The sequence below is a fragment of the Gigantopelta aegis genome, chromosome 3 (genome assembly GCF_016097555.1).
Source record: "Gigantopelta aegis isolate Gae_Host chromosome 3, Gae_host_genome, whole genome shotgun sequence".
Taxonomy (NCBI): domain Eukaryota; kingdom Metazoa; phylum Mollusca; class Gastropoda; order Neomphalida; family Peltospiridae; genus Gigantopelta; species Gigantopelta aegis.
In genome coordinates this window covers 64,284,873-64,303,103 of record NC_054701.1, presented here as the reverse complement: position 1 = coordinate 64,303,103, position 18,231 = coordinate 64,284,873, and the positions used below count along the sequence as shown (strand labels likewise).

Below are 18,231 nucleotides of genomic sequence, written 5' to 3'. Positions count from 1 at the left end.
TCTGTCCTGTCTGTGGAAAAGTTCATATAAAAGATCCCTTGCTGCTAATGGATATATAGTCTTAGAGAGGAAACCAGGGGATCTTTTATATGCACCATCCCACAGACAGGATAGCACATACCGCGGCCTTTGATATACCAGTCATGGTGCACTGGCTGTCACGAGAAATAGCCTAATGGGATTTGGCTTTATAGTTCTAGATGAATTTGCAGGTGCCAGGACGCGAAAACAATTACTATTATTGTAACCAGAAATGTCATACAGTGATTAACAGGAACAAGTACCTGTAAGTTTATAACCATGCAATGACACGTTAACCTTCAGTTAAAACGTTTGCGAAATGTCATTCTGTATATCACATTACGTAGTAATTAGGTTATCCGGTTGAAGATGATGTATGGATGTCCCCAAAGCTATGTTATTTTAAATAGCTAGGGAGGGAAGTTATTGTTATTAAAAACGAAAAGAGTGTTTATTAATGATTATAACCCAGCATAATAATGGTTCATCAAGCGGCTATTTCCTGTCCGTGGATTGTTATACTTAATATAGATAATGAGAGAAGAAGCAACTTAGAAGAAGTTTGTTTTGTTTAACGACACCACTAGAGCACATTGATTTATTAATCATCGGCTACTGGATGTCAAACATATAGAGAGGAAACCCGCTACATTTTTCCATTAGTAACAAGGGATCTTTTATATGCACAATCCCACAGAGAGGATAGCACATACCACGGCCTTTGATATACCAGTCGTGGTGCACTGACTGGAACGAGAATTAGCTCAATGGGCCCACCAACGCGATCGATCCTAGACTGACTGCGCATAAGGCGTGCACTTCACCACTGGGCTACGTCCCGCTCAAACTTAGAAGAAGAAGCCACTTAGGCTATGCCTTTCGATTAGCAGCAAGGGATATTTTATATCTACTTTACCAACATACATACCACGTCATTTGATATATATCAGTTGTAGATAACTGGCTGGAACTGGAAATTTCCCCATGTACTTTATTTTCCTGCTTATAGCCAAGTGGTAAAGCGCTCGCCTCATTTGCGGTCGCCCATTGAATTCTCGTTCCAACCAGTGCACCACAACTGGTATATCAAAAGTCATGATATGCGTTATCATGTCTGTGGGATGGTGCATATTAAAGATCCCTTGCTGCTAATAAAAAAAAAAAGGTAGCCTTTTTCCTCTCTAAGAATTACAAAATATTTGATATTCAGTAGCTGATGATTAAAAACTTAATGTGTTGTATTGGTTTCGTTTAACAAAACAAACTTTTATAGCCAAGTAATGTTTAAACTTGGGCTGCTTGCCTAGGACAGATTATTTACACTGGTTAGTGTGAGAAGAAACTCGTTATGTCTACATTTTTAATGATTCCCCACATTCAGGGTGGATCCAGGATTTTGTAAAGGGGTGTCACAAAATTCCAAAAAGCACCGGCGGAGGGCGTTATGGGTCCCATGTGACACCCCACCTCTCTGGATTCGCCAATGACATTACCCATTATAGGTTCTAATAGACCAAATTAATTTCTATTGCCGATAATGTTAACGTTTACTAATAAAACTGATATTAGCAACGTTTCAACACATCCAGGAAGTACAGCAATAGAATGTGTGGCATCTCATATCTAATCTACCTGCAAGAAAATGGGGGGGGGGGGGGGGGGGGGTGGTGGGGGGGGGTGGGGGGGGGGGGGGGGGGGGGGGGGGGGGGGGGGGGTGGGGGGGGGGGGGGGGGGGGGGTGATGTCACGTATCATTTAAGAGATTTAATTAATGTTTTTAATAGCAACCGTAATTTTTGCTGAAAATCGCAGTTCCATATTTTGGGGGTTACCCGCATTAGTTTCAACCTCTGATGTATACTGCATAACAACTGTATAACAAATACAAGTGTATTTATTTATTGTTAATGGATAATAGTATTTGCACAAATAATCAATGTCGCATATTACTACCAATCACACCCACAGCTGCTTTTACTCCGTAAATATTTGCACGTCGAACTTTGACACGGAACTCTCTTCTTTGGTACTATGCAACCATTAGTCGCAAGTGATCTGTTACATCCACTTTAACACAAAAGCTAGGAAATAGCACATATATACCACAACCTTTTGGTGTACATAATGTCTGTCTGGGGAGTGATAAAAATAGTATTTTTTTTCATTGTCTTAATCAATCTAAACCTAGACAGCGACAGAACTTCTATTCCTATAGTTAATTAATTATACACGTAGAGCTGATAAACAGTAGTCGTAAACATGATCTCCATGGTACATATATAAACATATCGTGACACACACACACACACACAGAGAGAGAGAGAGAGAGAGAGAGAGAGAGAGAGAGAGAGAGAGAGAGAGAGAGAGAGAGAGGGCGGTGAAAGTGAGAGAGATGAGAGAAAGATAGAGATAGAAGAGATCATAGAGATAGTAGGAGAGAGAGAGAGAGAGGAGAGAGAGAGAGAGAGAGAGAGAGAGAGAGAGAGAGAGAGAAGAGAGAGAGATAGAGAGGAGGGGGGGGGGCCGGTGAAAGTGAGAGAGGAGAGAAAGATAGAGATAGAAGAGATCATAGAGATAGTAGGAAGAGAGAGAGAGAGAGAGAGAGAGAGAGAGAGAGAGAGAGAGAGAGAGAGAGAGAGAGAGAGAGAGAGAGAGAGAGAGAGAGAGAGAGAGAGATGTTATATATATATATTGTTATATGTCTTATTAACTCTTTATTTCTTCTACGTCGTACAACTATTTATAAACACACAGACAGCCTTTCACGGTTTTAACAAACTGATAGAATACTGTCTAGATTCCAATTTTCTAGATAATGGCTTTCGTTTGTTCGCTGATCAGATACAATTACCCGTAGAATCCAACCATTTCCAACAGCTATTAAGCCTGATGACCCAAACAATGATTGCTATGTTACCACTGTTTGTCTATATATAGAAAATACTGTTGGATGTCATTTATCTTAACATTTCATTTTAACTTATTTTCGTGCTTATATCCAATTACCTCAGCTATCTGGGCTGTCTGTCCAGGACAGAGGGTTAGTTGTTAGTTGGTTAGTTGTTAGTGAGAGAGAAGAGGGTGTAGTGGCCTTACACCTACCCATTGAGCCCTTAAGAACTCGCTCTGGGTTGGAGTCGGTACCGGGCTGCGAACCCTGTACCTACCAGCCTTATCTTAACAAGGGATTGTTTCAAAGTGTGCCTAACGAGCTAACGCGAGCTGACTGTGGGTAGGGCGAAGGGGGTCGAGGGGATCAAAAAAAGAAAGAAAGAAATGTTTTATTTAGCGACGCACTCAACACATTTTATTTACGGTTATATGGCGTCAGACATATGGTTATGGACCACAAAGAGTTTGAGAGAAAACCCGCTGTCGCCACTACATGAGCTACTCTTTCCGATTAGCAGCAAGGGATCTTTTATTTGCGCTTCCCACAGGCAGGATAGCACAAACCATGGACTTTGTTGAACCAGTTATGGATCACTGGTCGGTGCAAATGGTTTACACCTACCCATTGAGCCTTGCGAAGCAATCACTCAATTTGGAGTCGGTATCTGGATACCCCATGCCTCGACTGGGATCCGAACCCAGTACCTACCAGTCTGTAGACCGATGGCCTAACCACGACGCCACCGAGGTCGGTTTGAAGGGAACAGTTCTTCCGTCTATCTCTGAAGATTATGCAATACAAACTAATACCTATATAACAACTGTTTCTTATATACTATATAAAAAAAACAAAAAACAAAGAGCAACAAACAAACAAACAAACCACCAGATTGAAAAACAAAATTTGAACGACCTTCCCAGCTACAAATGTATTAACGGTTAATTCGCGTTTGCACATGTACTGTTAACATACATCACTGAGAAATATGTTTCATTAGTGTTTATTTCATTCATCCGTGTGGGGTGGGGCGGGATTAAGCTCAGTCGGTTAAGTGCTTGCAGGAGGTGCTTCCGTCGCAGGATCGAACCACCTCGATGGATCCATTAAGCTGATTGGGGTTTTTTTTCTCGTTCCAAAGGTCGTGGTATGTGCTTTCCTGTCTGTGGGAAAGTGCATATAAAAGATCCCTTGCTGCATTAGGAAAAATGTAGCAGGTTTTCTCTAATGACTACGAATTACCAAATGTTTGACATCCAATAGCCGATGATTTATTCATCAATGTGCTCCTGTGGTGTCGTTAAACAAAACAAACTTTAAATTTTCATCTGTATTGCTTTGGGTTTTAACGTGCTATTGGCCAATCAGATGTCTTTAAATCTATAACCAATATAAGTGATATCGTTATATGATATTAAATATCTCACATACTGTTCTCTCCAACGGACGTACATTAAAATATCTTATATATCCATAACAATAATTAGAATATAGTGTGTGCATATCCATGTGGAACATTATTGTATATTAACCCATGCGGCAATATTTTCTCGGTTCTACTGTAGATTGAAATTATTTATGTCCATGAAGATTGATAATTTGGATTGTAATGCCTACTATTTACAAACGTGAGTTTTGTTTCAGGCAAAGAGTGTAAAATATTTAAAATCATTTCATATGCTGATAGATAGACGCTGGAACCTTTTTGAAGACCCGTAGCATCCACTTAAATTATTTTGCCAAGCTTCGAGTGGCCGTTTTGATTTTGACAAATTCACAATAAACAAAAAAATGTAGATCAGTCAGCTGGAGGTGAGTCGATCGACATCATCGCCCCCTCCAGCCAGTGGACTAAGACTGGTACATCAAATGCCGTGGTATGTGCTATCCTGTCTATGCGATGGTGCATATAAAAGATCCCTTGCTGCTAATCGAAAAAGAGTAGCCCATGAAGGGGCGACAGCGGGTTTCCTCTCTCAATATCTCTGTGGTCCTTAACCATATGTCCGACGCCATATAACCGTAAATAAAAAGTGTTGAGTGCGTCGTTAAATAAACCATTTCCTTTCCTTCATCGACTCCTCACCCCCACCCCACTCCCACCCCCAGCCCCACCCAGCATCCCAATGGTTACGCACGTGATATAACCGCGTGTACGTAGATTATGTAAGGTTTCTTTTTCTGTTACTACAGCTATTACTGATGGAAATCGATTTCATACACGAATATGGGTAAATAGTTTATTACAGGACATCTGTGGTAAACGAGAACGAAAGATTTACAATTCATTCCGGGATTACAGTGCAGCGGCTAATATCGATGGGAATAGCGTGTGCTTCTAATACCGTTCATGATCAGGTTACGTGGTAATAGGTAATTTGTTTAAGCCCAGACTTCTCTGGTACAGCCTGCAATACAAAGCTTAACCAAATGTGCAGTTGGGTGTAATGTTGGTGGGGTGTTTCTAAATAACTTCTGTTTTGCTGATGATATGTCACTTCTTTGCCCATCTATTTCTGCATTAAGAAAAATGTTAACGATTTGCGAGAAATTTGCAGAAGATTATGATATTATATATAATACAATGAAAAATGTTTGTATGTGTATTGAGCCAGAAACTCTGAAGTTGATCAATGTGCCTTCGATATATTTGTGTGGTGATGTACTGAAATTTGTTAACAACTATAAATATATAGGTCATATTATATGCAAAAACATGAAAGACGATAAAGACATTAAACGACAGTATAGAGCCCTTTGTGTACGTGCAAACATGTTGTTGCGGCGATTTGCAAAATGTTCAGAATCTGTTAAAACACAATTATTTGTGAGTTATTGTAGTAATTTGTACGCGGGTGCATTATGGGTGAAATAACATATGATCTTAACATATGTTATAATAATGCATACCGATGGATGATCGGCCAACGACGACCATACAGTGCCAGCAAGATGTTTGTCAGTCATCGAGTAAAAAGCTTTGGCGCTTTACTTCGCTCAACAGCATATTCGCTGAAGCGCAGAATCGAAACAACCTCAAGCACCTACTTGCCCACCTGCGGTGTACAACTGTGTACGTCAAATCTGTATGTGTATATCGCTGGCACAAGCTGCTGTATATTATGTAATCAGTTTTGTATGTGATGTTTATATATGTTCTATGGATCTCTGATCTGAAATACAAATATATTATTATATTATTATTAACCGGACTCGGTGGCGCAGTGGGTTAAGTCATCGGACTACAGGCTGGTAGGTACAGGGTGTGTGTGTGTGTGTGTGTGTGTGTGTGTGTGCGTGTGTGTGTGTGTGTGTCTGTCTGTGTGTGTGTGTGTGTGTGTGTGTTTGTGTGTATGTGTGTGTGTGTGTCTGTGTGTGTGTGTGTGTTTGACTGTGTATTGTGTGTGTGTATCGTGTGTCTGTGTGTATCGTATATCTGTAGTGTGTGGGTTTTATTTTTAACGGTGTATTGTGTGTGTATGTGTGTGTGTCTGTGTGTGTGTGTGTGTGTGTGTATCGTGTGTGTGTGTGTGGGGGGGGGGGGGGGTCACAATGTGTGATCAATTAGTTAATTGTATGTTTTCATCACAAAACACCTTTACCGGTGCACGTTCACAATAGTAAGATGTGCCACACACAAACCCCACAACAAACAATTACTGAAAGAAAACTTCAAAGGCCTTTGTTCTAGTCCAATAAACCAATCTTATTTGAAATAAATCCTTTGACAAAACGAAACTATTTGATCTTCCAGACTCCTGCTGTGTACATCATTCAGCATTGTTAAAGTTAAAGTTTGTTTTGTTTAACGACACCACTAGAGCACATTGATTTATTAATTATCGGCTATTGGATGTAAAACATTTGGTAATTTAGAGAGGAAACCCGCTACATTTTGCCATTAGTAGCAAGGGATCCTTTATATGCACCATCCCACAGACAGGATAGCACATACCACGGCAGTTGATATACCAGTCATGGTGCACTGGCTGGAACGAGAAATAGCCCAATGGGCCCACCGACGGGGATCGATCCCAGACCGACCGCGCCTCAAACGAGCGCTTTACATCTGGGCTACGTGAGTCTAGTAAAAAAAATAAAAAATAAAAATAATAATAATAATAAATTAAAAGAAAAAAATCTCGATGGAGTCAGACTGTGCAATCCAATCTTGGTTTACACCACAATCTGGACTCGATGAAACTGTTTAACTTAATTCAACCATCCTTATTTTCTTTAAGATTCTTAAAGGGGCATACCCTAGTTTTTAAACACTAAGATATATTTTTGATAATTATAGCCGTTTTTTGATAACTAAAATCACACTTTACTTAGATTTTATGGTTTAGATGATAAATTTCCGTACATTCGAAATGTTTTTTGGTCATCCTGGTGTTTTTAACATCACAAAATGTCTTTCTCATATTTTTAAAACCGCACGTGCGTCTGAGAGGTAACAGTTATGGTGTTGAGTTTTAGTCAATTTTTAGAGGGTATTTCACCATTTCAAAGTCACAGACTCATGTTTCACTGAATTGTAACTGTATCCAAATGTGTTACAGGTTTGTGGATTAACTAAACTTAGTGTTAATTTTCACGGGTTGAAACTAGGGTATGTCCCTTTAACTGACCGAGACAATATAATGTAGTCTGGACGAGACAAGTTAATAAACTACATACATGTATAATAAATGATATATTATATATAATGATAAATGATAACTCCAGCAAGACGATAAATAGAACGAGTCTTATTGTCCAGGGCTCCGTTCCACGAAACTATCTTAGCCCTATGATAACCTTAAGTGCATAGCTACCTGCTGCACTTAAGGTGATCTTAGCGCTACGATTACTTCGTGGAACGGAGCACTGATGTCTAGACAGCCTTTATTTTCGAAAGAGTATTTACAGAACGAGACTAGAAAAAATGCTGTGCGAGTTGTTTAGGTTTAACACTGAATAATATATGTTTTATTTGTGTTGTATTATTAATCATAACAGTCATGTTGATCAGTCATTGATTACATTTGGACACACACGAACTGTGTAATAATTAATTACTATTGGTTTAATTACGTGCCGAACACGATTACGTAATCATTCTGACGCATATCCAGAAAATCAATAACTTTATCCGTTTACGATGGTATTGTGTAATTATAGAACATGACCTCAAGGGACTATCCTGGGTTTGTAGCAATTTTACAAGCTTTGCGAAAAATATTTTTTACATTATTAAAGGCGAACACCCTAGTTTTAACCCGTAAAAATGGACACTACGTTTGGTTAAGTTAAGTTTAGACAACATTAGGATTTAAAACAGTTTGGTAAGCATTTTTTCCTTCTTTGAATTACTGATAGAATCATGCAGCATATAGTAGAATAACAGAATGGCGAGTGGTATGATAAGCGGACAATTAATACAATTGTATGGTGCTTTCAGAAAAAAGGATAACTGTTTTTAATTGACTGGTTTATGGTATTAGAATAGTAAACTCAATATAATATATACTTTAATATGAAAATAATGCGTTCCTATGAACATGAAACAAAAATCTGACATCATTATTACGTAAATAAATTACATTTTGGATAATTTCTTTCCTGCAGTCATCGCGATTTCAATACTGTACTCAAATGAAGTGAATTGCGATTCCTATGCTGAAGTAATCGCAATTCTGTAATATTTACATACAATTATATGATCATTTTAATTGCACCTCAAACATATTGTAGATAAATTTTCTGAAGATGGAAATTGATAAGTTCGGATTAAGCTTCATTAGCTTTGGCAGTGAAGTCGAGATAGAAATGAAATTTTGGCAATCTAATTAAAATTAGCTCTAGTATTACATGTGGATCTAACAGCAGCCCGTTGGAGCTCATGTCCAGTTGACCTTTCATTCGACCAATCAAAACCTTACTTGCAAAATCATGCCAGTGATTTAAAAAGAATTTGAAAACATTCTGGATTATGCCGAGGGTATACGAAATGATTCGGGTGAATTACGAAGTATGCCGGAAACTAATTTCAATATAAAATGTTATATAAAATTCGTTTTAAGACGAAAAAAAAACCCGTGAAGGTATAGCCATAAAATCTGTTTATACTAGTATACAATCCAGAGTTTATTACTGCACTTTCCCCCTGTTTTTTTAATGTTGAAATAGACCAACAAGTTCGCCTATTACATAAATAGTCTCGCCCGATATTTTTAGAATTTGTATGCTCCCGAATAACGCTATAAACGGCGAAGTGTAATTGGTCGATATTTGAATTGTTATTTATAGATGAAATGTTACCTGGACATGGGAGTCTACGCAATGCTGTTAGATCTACCTGGGTAGACCCAGTAGAGCTAATTTTAATCAGATTGAATTTTTTGATAATTTGTTTTATTTAGTCATTGCGATTTCAATACTGTAATCATATGAAGTGAATTGCGATTCCTGTGATATATAATGTAATATGAAAGAATGCGTTCCTATGAACATAAAACAAAAATCAAACATCATTATTATGTAAATGAATTAAATTTTTCATAATTTCTTTCCTTCAGTCATCGCGATTTCAATAATCACAATTCTGTAATATTTACAACTATATGATCATTTTAATTGTACCTCAAACATATTGTAGTGACATTTTTTAATAAGCTCGGATTAAGCTTCGTTATCTCATTTCAACTTACTTTCGTGCTTATATCCAATTAAGGTTCAAGCACGCTGTTTTGGGCACACACCTCGGCTATCTGGGCTGTTTGTCCAGAACAGTGGGTTAGTTGGTTTGTGGTTAGTGAAAGAGAAGAGGGTGTAGTGGCCTTACACCTACCCATTGAGCCCTTAAGAACTCGCTCTAGGTTGGAGCCAGTACGGGGCTGCGAACCCTGTACCTACCAGCCTGTAGCCCGATGGCTTAACCACTGCGCCACCGAGGCCGGTAAGCTTCGTTAGCTTTGGCAATAAAGTCGAGATAGAAGATGCCAGTTCTGGATCGCTGAAACAATGCATATTTTGTGATTATATATCAGAGTATACTTGTAATCTCAATCGCCATCTGAGAACGCGTGATGATTCGTGGTATTCCAAAAATTGATTCATGAATGTGTGTGCGTGTATCTACTATCTATGTATATATGTATGCATGTATGGATGTAGGTATGGACGTAAGGATGTAGGCAGGTAGGTGGGTGGATTGATACGTAGGTACGTACGTACGTATGGATGGATCGATGGATGGTTTAAAGATTGTTTTGTTTAACGACACCACTAGAACACATTGATTGATTTATTAATCACCAGTTGGAGTTTTAGAGAGGAAAGGAAACTCGCTACATTTTTCCATTAGTAGCAATGGATCGTTTCTGTGCACCATCCCACTGACTGGGTAGCACATACCACGGTCTTAGATATATCACTCGTGGCGAACTGGGTGGAACAATAAATAGTCCAATGGGTCCACCGAGGGGGATCGAATATAGACAGACGGCGCTTCATGCAAGCTATCTACCACTGGGCTACACCCTGTCTGGAATAGATGGATGGATAGATGGATGGATGGATAGATGGATGGATGCATGCATACATGCATGTATGTTTATGTGTGTTCATGTGTGCCTGTATGTGTATCAACCCATATGATATCCCGGTTCTTCTTTCACAAAGATATATTTTGATTCCTGTATATTTGTGTGATATCTTTCTTCCTCATTTTTGCTCGCGCGCGCGCGCTCTGTCTGTCTGTCTGTCTGTCTGTCTGTCTGTCTGTCTGTCTGTCTGTCTGTCTGTCTGTCTGTCTGTCTGTCTGTCTGTCTGTCTGTCTGTCTGTCTGTCTGTCTGTCTGTCTGTCTGTCTGTCTGTCTGTCTGTCTGTCTGTCTGTCTGTCTGTCTGTCTGTCTGTCTGTCTGTCTGTCTGTCTGTCTGTCTGTCTGTCTGTCTGTCTGTCTGTCTGTCTGTCTGTCTGTCTGTCTGTCTGTCTGTCTGTCTCTCTCTCTCTCTCTCTCTCTCTCTCTCTCTCTCTCTCTCTCTCTCTCTCTCTCTCTCTCTCTCTCTCTCTCTCTCTCTCTCTCTCTCTCTCAAACAGAAATAGGTAATAATCGCTTTATCATATAAACCCAAGCTTAATACAACGTGTCTTTGTTAACTGCATGCGCAACTTTAATTCCAGTCAGTCATTACTCGATATTCAAACAGCGTATGAATATATGGTGCAGTGTCTTTTCAAAAGGAATATCCTTACATTAAATAAACTAGTACCTGACATTTTTGTTTGTTTTCAAAACGCTGAACAGCTTTAATGTAAAGTTGGTCTATTAACCGTTTTTTGGTTTATCATTATGAATGCATACGTCAATTCTGTATTGTCGCCGTGGCACGTTTATTTGCATGTCAATAAACGTTGTGCTGCTGTGACCTGGTTAATTTACATCTAATTTGCAATAGTATATCTATGTATGTAGGCCATATGTATGTATGTTTGTATGTAAGTATATGTATATGTATATGTATATGTATATGTATATGTATATGTATATGTATATGTATATGTATGTATGTATATGTATGTATGTATATATATTATATATATTAAAGAAGGAATGTATGGCCTTCGTGGATTAGGCCCAGATTGAGTCCACAACAAAATGGTAAAAGTTATGCAAATACATGTACCTACTATCACCCCAACAAATGGGTTGTCTCAACGCACCCATGTCTGAAATTATGTATGTTGTACCCGTGTCCCATGTCTATGGGATGGTGCATATAAAAGATCCCTTGCTGCTAATCGAAAAGAGTAGCCCATGGAGTGGCGACAGCGGGTTTCCTCTCTCAATATTTGTGTAGTCCTTAACCATATGTCCGACGCCATATAACCGTAAATAAAATTTGTTGAGTGCGTCGTTAAATAAAACATTTCCTTTCCTTTCGTAGATCTGTTATTGAATGTCGCTATGGACAGCAGCCCCGGGGCTAAATTTATAAACGATCGTAACTTTACGTTTACAAATACCTGTAGTATGTTTACGAGAATGTATTTCACGCAGGACATTGTATCAATGTGGCAGATGCGTCATGATACGGACAAAGGAATGTGGCTTATGTATGTTTCTAACTGTATTATTTGTACTGTTTGTAATTATTATAATTATTATGACACTGGGCGTGACGTAGCCCAGTGGTAAAGCGCACGCTTGATGCGTGGTCGATCTGGGATCGATCTCCGTCGGTGGGCCCGTTGGGCTATTTCTCGTTCCAGCCAGTGCACCACGACTGGGTTATCAAAGGCCGTTGTATGTGCTATCCTGTCTGTAGGATGGTACAAATGTACATATAAAATATCCCTTGTTACTAATGAAAACAATGTAGCGGGTTTCCTCGCTAAGACTGCAGGTTAAAATTACCAAATGTTTGACATTCAATAGCCAATGGTGTATAAATCAATGTGCTCTTGTTTTATCGTTAAACAAAATAACTTTAACTTTATTATAGCGCTTATTTTCTAGTCTTAAAACTAGGCTGATAAATTGTGAGTTTAAAATTTACATAAATAATTTTCTTTAGGTTTTTTTCCCCCTCCAATCATCCATATTCCGCAAATAGCTCATTTTCGGCGTTAAATAGATGTCAAACCCTGGTGCTGGGTTCGTGAATGTCACAAGGAACATGGAGTGTTGGCTGGACATAAACTGTATCTTATATCCGCTAACATCTAAATAAGACAGTGGCTAATGACCAATAACCTATACCAACAAATAAAAGGTATTGGCTCCCGTTTCTTTCCTGTTCATTCTTTCTTTTCTTTTTTTCTTTTTTTAGTTTTCAGTCTAACTTTGTGCATTCGAAATTTCCATCACTTTGTTTGCCGTCTTTGTGCTTCCAAATTAATTCCAGTAACATTACGTTCCATTCCTAATTTGGGCGAGATGTACAGATTCGTGGTAGAGCGATCCGTTCAGATGCGATGGGTCGAGCGATCGATCCCCCTTGATGATTCGGGTTTCCTTCTCCATCCCTAACAGTATCCCACGACTGGTCCTTTTTTTAATGCTTTCCCTCCCCAAAAATATTTCCTGTCTCGGACGAAGGAGCGGGCGGGATTTAGCTCAGTCGGTTGAGTGCTCGCATGAAGTGCTTGCATCGAAGGATCGAACCACCTCGGTGGATCCATTCAACTAATTGAATTTTTTCTCTCGTTCCAACCAGTGCACCACAACTGGTCAAAGGCCGTGGTATATGCTTTCCTGTCTGTGGGAAAGTACATATAAAAAATCCCTTGCTGCATTAGGAAAAATATAGCGGGTTTCCTCTGATGACTATGTGTCAGATTTACCAAATATTTAACATCCAATAGCCGATGATTAATTAATCAATGTGCTCCAGTAGTGTCGTTAAACAAAACAAACAAACGGACGAAGTTGCTGGCAGTGGTCAGAACCTATGCCTACAATATGCGTGCGCTATAACAGCCTGTTCTGAATGTCCACGTGAAACCACTTGACCATTGGTCATTATGTGTTGTGTATACCAAGTACAAATTAAAGATACCTTTCCGCTTTTCTTGGTAGGAATAGAATACGAGGTGCAGGCAGTTTCCGGCCGTGTCAGAGTTCGAAGTACACTAGTCTTAGCGTTTCCTTTTAAATGGAAAATAAGCCATAAACGGTTTCCCATTCGCTTTCTTCGGTTAATACTCTGAGAGGTCTTGTAGTAATCATGTTTATGGATTATAGTTCCGTTGATATATTACATGTGTTTTTAGCTACATACGTTAACATTGTCGAAAATCAGCTATATAAGGTTCTACTTTCTTCAGTTAATACTTTGAGAGGGGTGTTGTAGTATTCATATTTATGGATGATAGTTTCGTTGATATATTACATGTGTTTTTAGCTAGATACGTTAACATTGTCGAAAATCAGCTATATAAGGTTCTACTTTCTTCGGTTAATACTTTGAGAGGGGTGTTGTAGTATTCATATTTATGGATTATAGTTTCGTTGATATACTCTTCAAAAAAAGAAACGCAAAAGGGTACAAATGGGTTATAACTCCGATTTTATGTTTCCTACCGGTTCATGCTTTGTGAATATAAGGTCATTGCATGTCCCAAACACATTCCCACGGTTACATTCGATAAAACGCAGCTACTGTACAATAAAGTTCCAAAATGTGAATATTCGCAAAAACGCAGCCACGTGCAAACCATGTCACCACTGCACGTGCGTTGTCTGCACGTGCAACATGAACACCGACAGTATAAAAGTGCAGGGTGTTCGCTTGCCTGGCCTCTGTATCTGGCCGACAGTTGACAATCCAGGACATGCCACGTCTCAGTGAACCGCAGAGAAACAATGCCATCGGCCGACTAGACGCAGGCGAATCCAGAACGGCCGTTGCCAGGGCATTCCATGTGTCCCCAAGCACCATCTCCAGACTGTGGGACCGTTACCAGCAACATGGATCAACACGTGACCTCCCTAGATCCGGTCGACCACGGGTCACTACCCCCGGGCAGGACCGCTACATCCGGGTACGCCACCTTCGGGAACGATTGACTACTGCCACCTCCACAGCCGCAGCAATACCAGGTTTGCGCAGGATATCCGACCAGACCGTACGGAACCGCCTACGTGAGGTAGGAATTCGTGCCAGACGTCCAGTTCGAGGTGTCATCTTAACACCACAACACCGTCGACTCCGACTGCAGTGGTGCCAGATTCATCGACAATGGCCTCAACTGCGATGGAGACAGGTGTGGTTCAGTGACGAGTCCCGATTTCTGCTCCGACGTCATGATGGAAGATGTCGCGTGTATAGGCGTCGTGGTGAACGTTATGCGGCAAACTGCGTGCAGGAAGTGGACAGATTCGGCGGGGGTAGCGTCATGGTGTGGGCAGCCATCTCACACACTGGCAGAACTGACCTGGTCCACGTGCAGGGCAACCTGAATGCACAGGGCTACATTGACCAGATCCTCCGGCCACACATCGTTCCAGTTATGGCCAACGCCAACGCAGTGTTCCAACATGACAACGCCAGGCCTCACACAGCACGTCTCACAACGGCTTTCCTACAGAACAACAACATTAATGTCCTTCCTTGGCCATCGATATCACCGGATTTGAACCCAATTGAGATTCTATGGGACGAGTTGGACCGACGCCTCCGACAGCGACAACCACAGCCCCAGACCCTGCCCGAGCTGGCAGCAGCCTTGCAGGCCGAGTGGGCCACCATCCCCCGGGACGTCATCCGTACTCTGGTTGCTTCAATGGGCAGGCGGTGCCAGGCAGTTGTCAACACACGCGGAGGCCACACCCGGTATTGACTCCAGATGACCTTGACCTTGGTGGTGTGTCCTATCACTTACTCACAATGGACTAGAGTGAATTGTGAACAATTCTGCAACATTTGGTAATTATCGGACTCACCATTCAATAATTAAATCAATTCTCCAAATGTTACGACAATGTGGTTTTGCGTTTCTTCTTTTGAAGAGTATATATTACATGTGTTTTTAGCTACATACGTTAACATTGTCGAAAATCAGCTATATAAGGTTCTACTTTCTTCAGTTAATACTTTGAGAGGGGTGTTGTAGTATTCATATTTATGGATTATAGTTTGGTAGCCACATACGTTAACATTGTCGAAAATGAGTTATAAAAGGTTCCACTTTCTTCAGTTAATACTTTGGGAGGTCTTATAGTATTCATATTTACGGGTTGTAGTTTGGTTGATATATTACATAAATACTGTTTTAGCTAACTATTTTAACATTGTCGCCCTTAAAACATCATTAGAGCTCCTGCTAGGTGATAACCAACACTGGAATCGAACCGAGTACCTTCTGGTCAACTTCAAGTCCGATGACTAACTACTCTGCCATCGAAGACGGTTATGCTAAATTTCGTTTCGGTTCAGTTTATTTTCCTGCTTGCAATTTAGCCCAATCAAGATTCAAATACGTTGTCCTTGGCACACATCTTAGTAATCTGGACTGTCTGCCCAGGACATTGAGGTTATACTAATCCATAATTATTGCTTTTATGTAGCAGCTGGCATGGGTAAACATTGCGCTCTGCGTTTAAATATGGAGTTCATTACTTTCATAAATCTATTCTTTAATTGCTTGTCAATAATCAGACAAATGTTTTATTAAGGTGGAACATTTATCGATTTGTCATGTCTAATAGTCTTGTAAAAAAACGACTGAACAGATCTTTATTTCGTTATAGACACACATTTAAAAAAACAAAAGTGTTCGTACAATTCTATCTTTGTTTTGTTTGTTTGTTCGTTTGGGGGGTTTTGTTGTTGGGGTGTGTGTGTGTGTGTGTGTGTGTATTTATTGGGTGGTGTTTGGGTATTTGTTTTTAGGGGGGTTGAATTTTGTTTTTTAATTTGCGCTTATACCCAATTCCAATTCAGGTATACGCATGCCGCACAGAATAAACAAATCGAAACTTTAAATGTGCATCAAGTTCCTCATTTGTCGTCAAAACATGGTGGTGCTTTCTTGTATGAAATTATCATTTCTGCACATGCAATCATGTGCATTCTCTCTCTTTTTTTCGGACTGAAAAATCACCTCAAAAATTGTCCGATACTCTCTTTAGACATCAGTACAACTAACATTTAATTGGATGTAAATAAATAATTATTCAAGCAAAATAAATTTAGACAATTCCCGGGTCCAGTTCCTCTAAGTATGTGATTACTACGTAAAAACGCGAATTTTAGGGATGCACAGCACATTAATTGTTTGTTTTGTTTTTTTTAATTGTCCCCAGAAATATAAAATGAGTGTCAGGGTCGGGGTGCCCTGAGCTCACTGTCTCACAATATTTTTTAAAGTTCATATGGTATACACAGTTTTATATACATACATATAAATGGCAAAATATATACACATGAATAGATATAATCCACACACACTTTATGTATATTGTTGTTGATGATATTTTGTTTGTTTTTTGTTTTGTTTGTTTGGGGTTTTAAAAAAAAAAAAAAAAATAATTATTATTATCTGGGGCCAAGAAGGAAAAACAAAAAAGAAAAAGGAAAAGAGCACATTCAAATTTTGTTTTGTTTAACAACACCACTAGAGCACATACATTGATTAATTAATCATTGGCTATAGGATGTTAAACATTTGGTAATTCTGGCAGTCTTAGAGAGGAAACCCGCTACATTTTTTCCATTACTAGCAAAGAATCTTTTATATGTACAATTCCACAGACAAGATAGCACATACCACGGTCTTCGATATACCAATCGTGGTGCACTGGCTGGAACGAGAAATAGCCCAATGAGTCGAGCGCTTTACCACTGGACTACGTCCCGCCCCCATAGGCCTATATATCGGAGAATCACCGAGGCGTATCTTGTCAAGTGATAGAACACGGGACAAATATCAAAGTGTGCCAAGGTCTAAAGTTTTGTTGACAAAAACACAAGACGAGACGAGCTCTCGGTGGAAACTAGGTCGAATATCTAATCTGTCAGATGAGGTTAAAGTAATAATGAATGATACATAATTATAATGGGCGGATGCATACATACTTAGACATACACACACACACATACAGAGAGATAGATAGATAGAGAGCAATACAGAGAGACAGATAGAGAGAGAGAGACAGAAAGAGAGACAGATATAGATAGAGAGAAAGACAGAGAGAGAGGAGAGAGACAGAGAGAGAGAGATAGGGAAAGAGAGAGAGACAAAGAAAAAGAGAGAGAAAGAGACAGAGACAGAGAAAGAGACAGAGACAGAGAAAGACAGATGGAGAGATATTGAGAGAGAGAGAGAGACAGAGAGAGACAGAGAGACAGAGAGACGGACACAGAGAAAGACAGACAGAGAGAGACAGACAGACACATACTGTATGTGTCTGTCTGTACAGAGAGACAGACACACACAGAGAGACGGACACACACACACAGAGAGAGAGAGAGAGAGAGAGAGAGAGAGAGAGAGAGAGAGAGAGAGAGAGAGAGAGAGAGGGGGAGGCAAATTTGATGTATGTTGTTTTGATAGGTAATTCTTGTTTGTTGTTGTCTTGGTGGGGTTTTGTTGTTGTTTGTGAGTTGTTTGTTTACTTCTCTTTTTCTTCTTTTTTTTCTTGTCTTTCTTTCCCCAATTAAATGTTAAAACGTAACTAGCTTTATTATGTTTATTTATTATGTTTATTTTCATAACTATCGCATTACAAGGTGTATACCACCAAATCAAATCCCAGAGACGACAATAATTACAGTAACATATGTGGCTAAAACTGCTGTATCGTTCGCCTTAGGTGGACTCATGGTTTTTCC

At 39.6% G+C, this 18,231-nt stretch overlaps 1 protein-coding gene across 2 annotated transcripts in view; it reads right to left on the bottom strand.

Moving 5' to 3' along the window:
- Positions 1-18,231, bottom strand: part of LOC121368419 (myogenesis-regulating glycosidase-like) — a 182,177-nt gene that overhangs the window by 26,281 nt on the left and 137,665 nt on the right. The gene's annotated exons all lie outside the window — the stretch shown is intronic.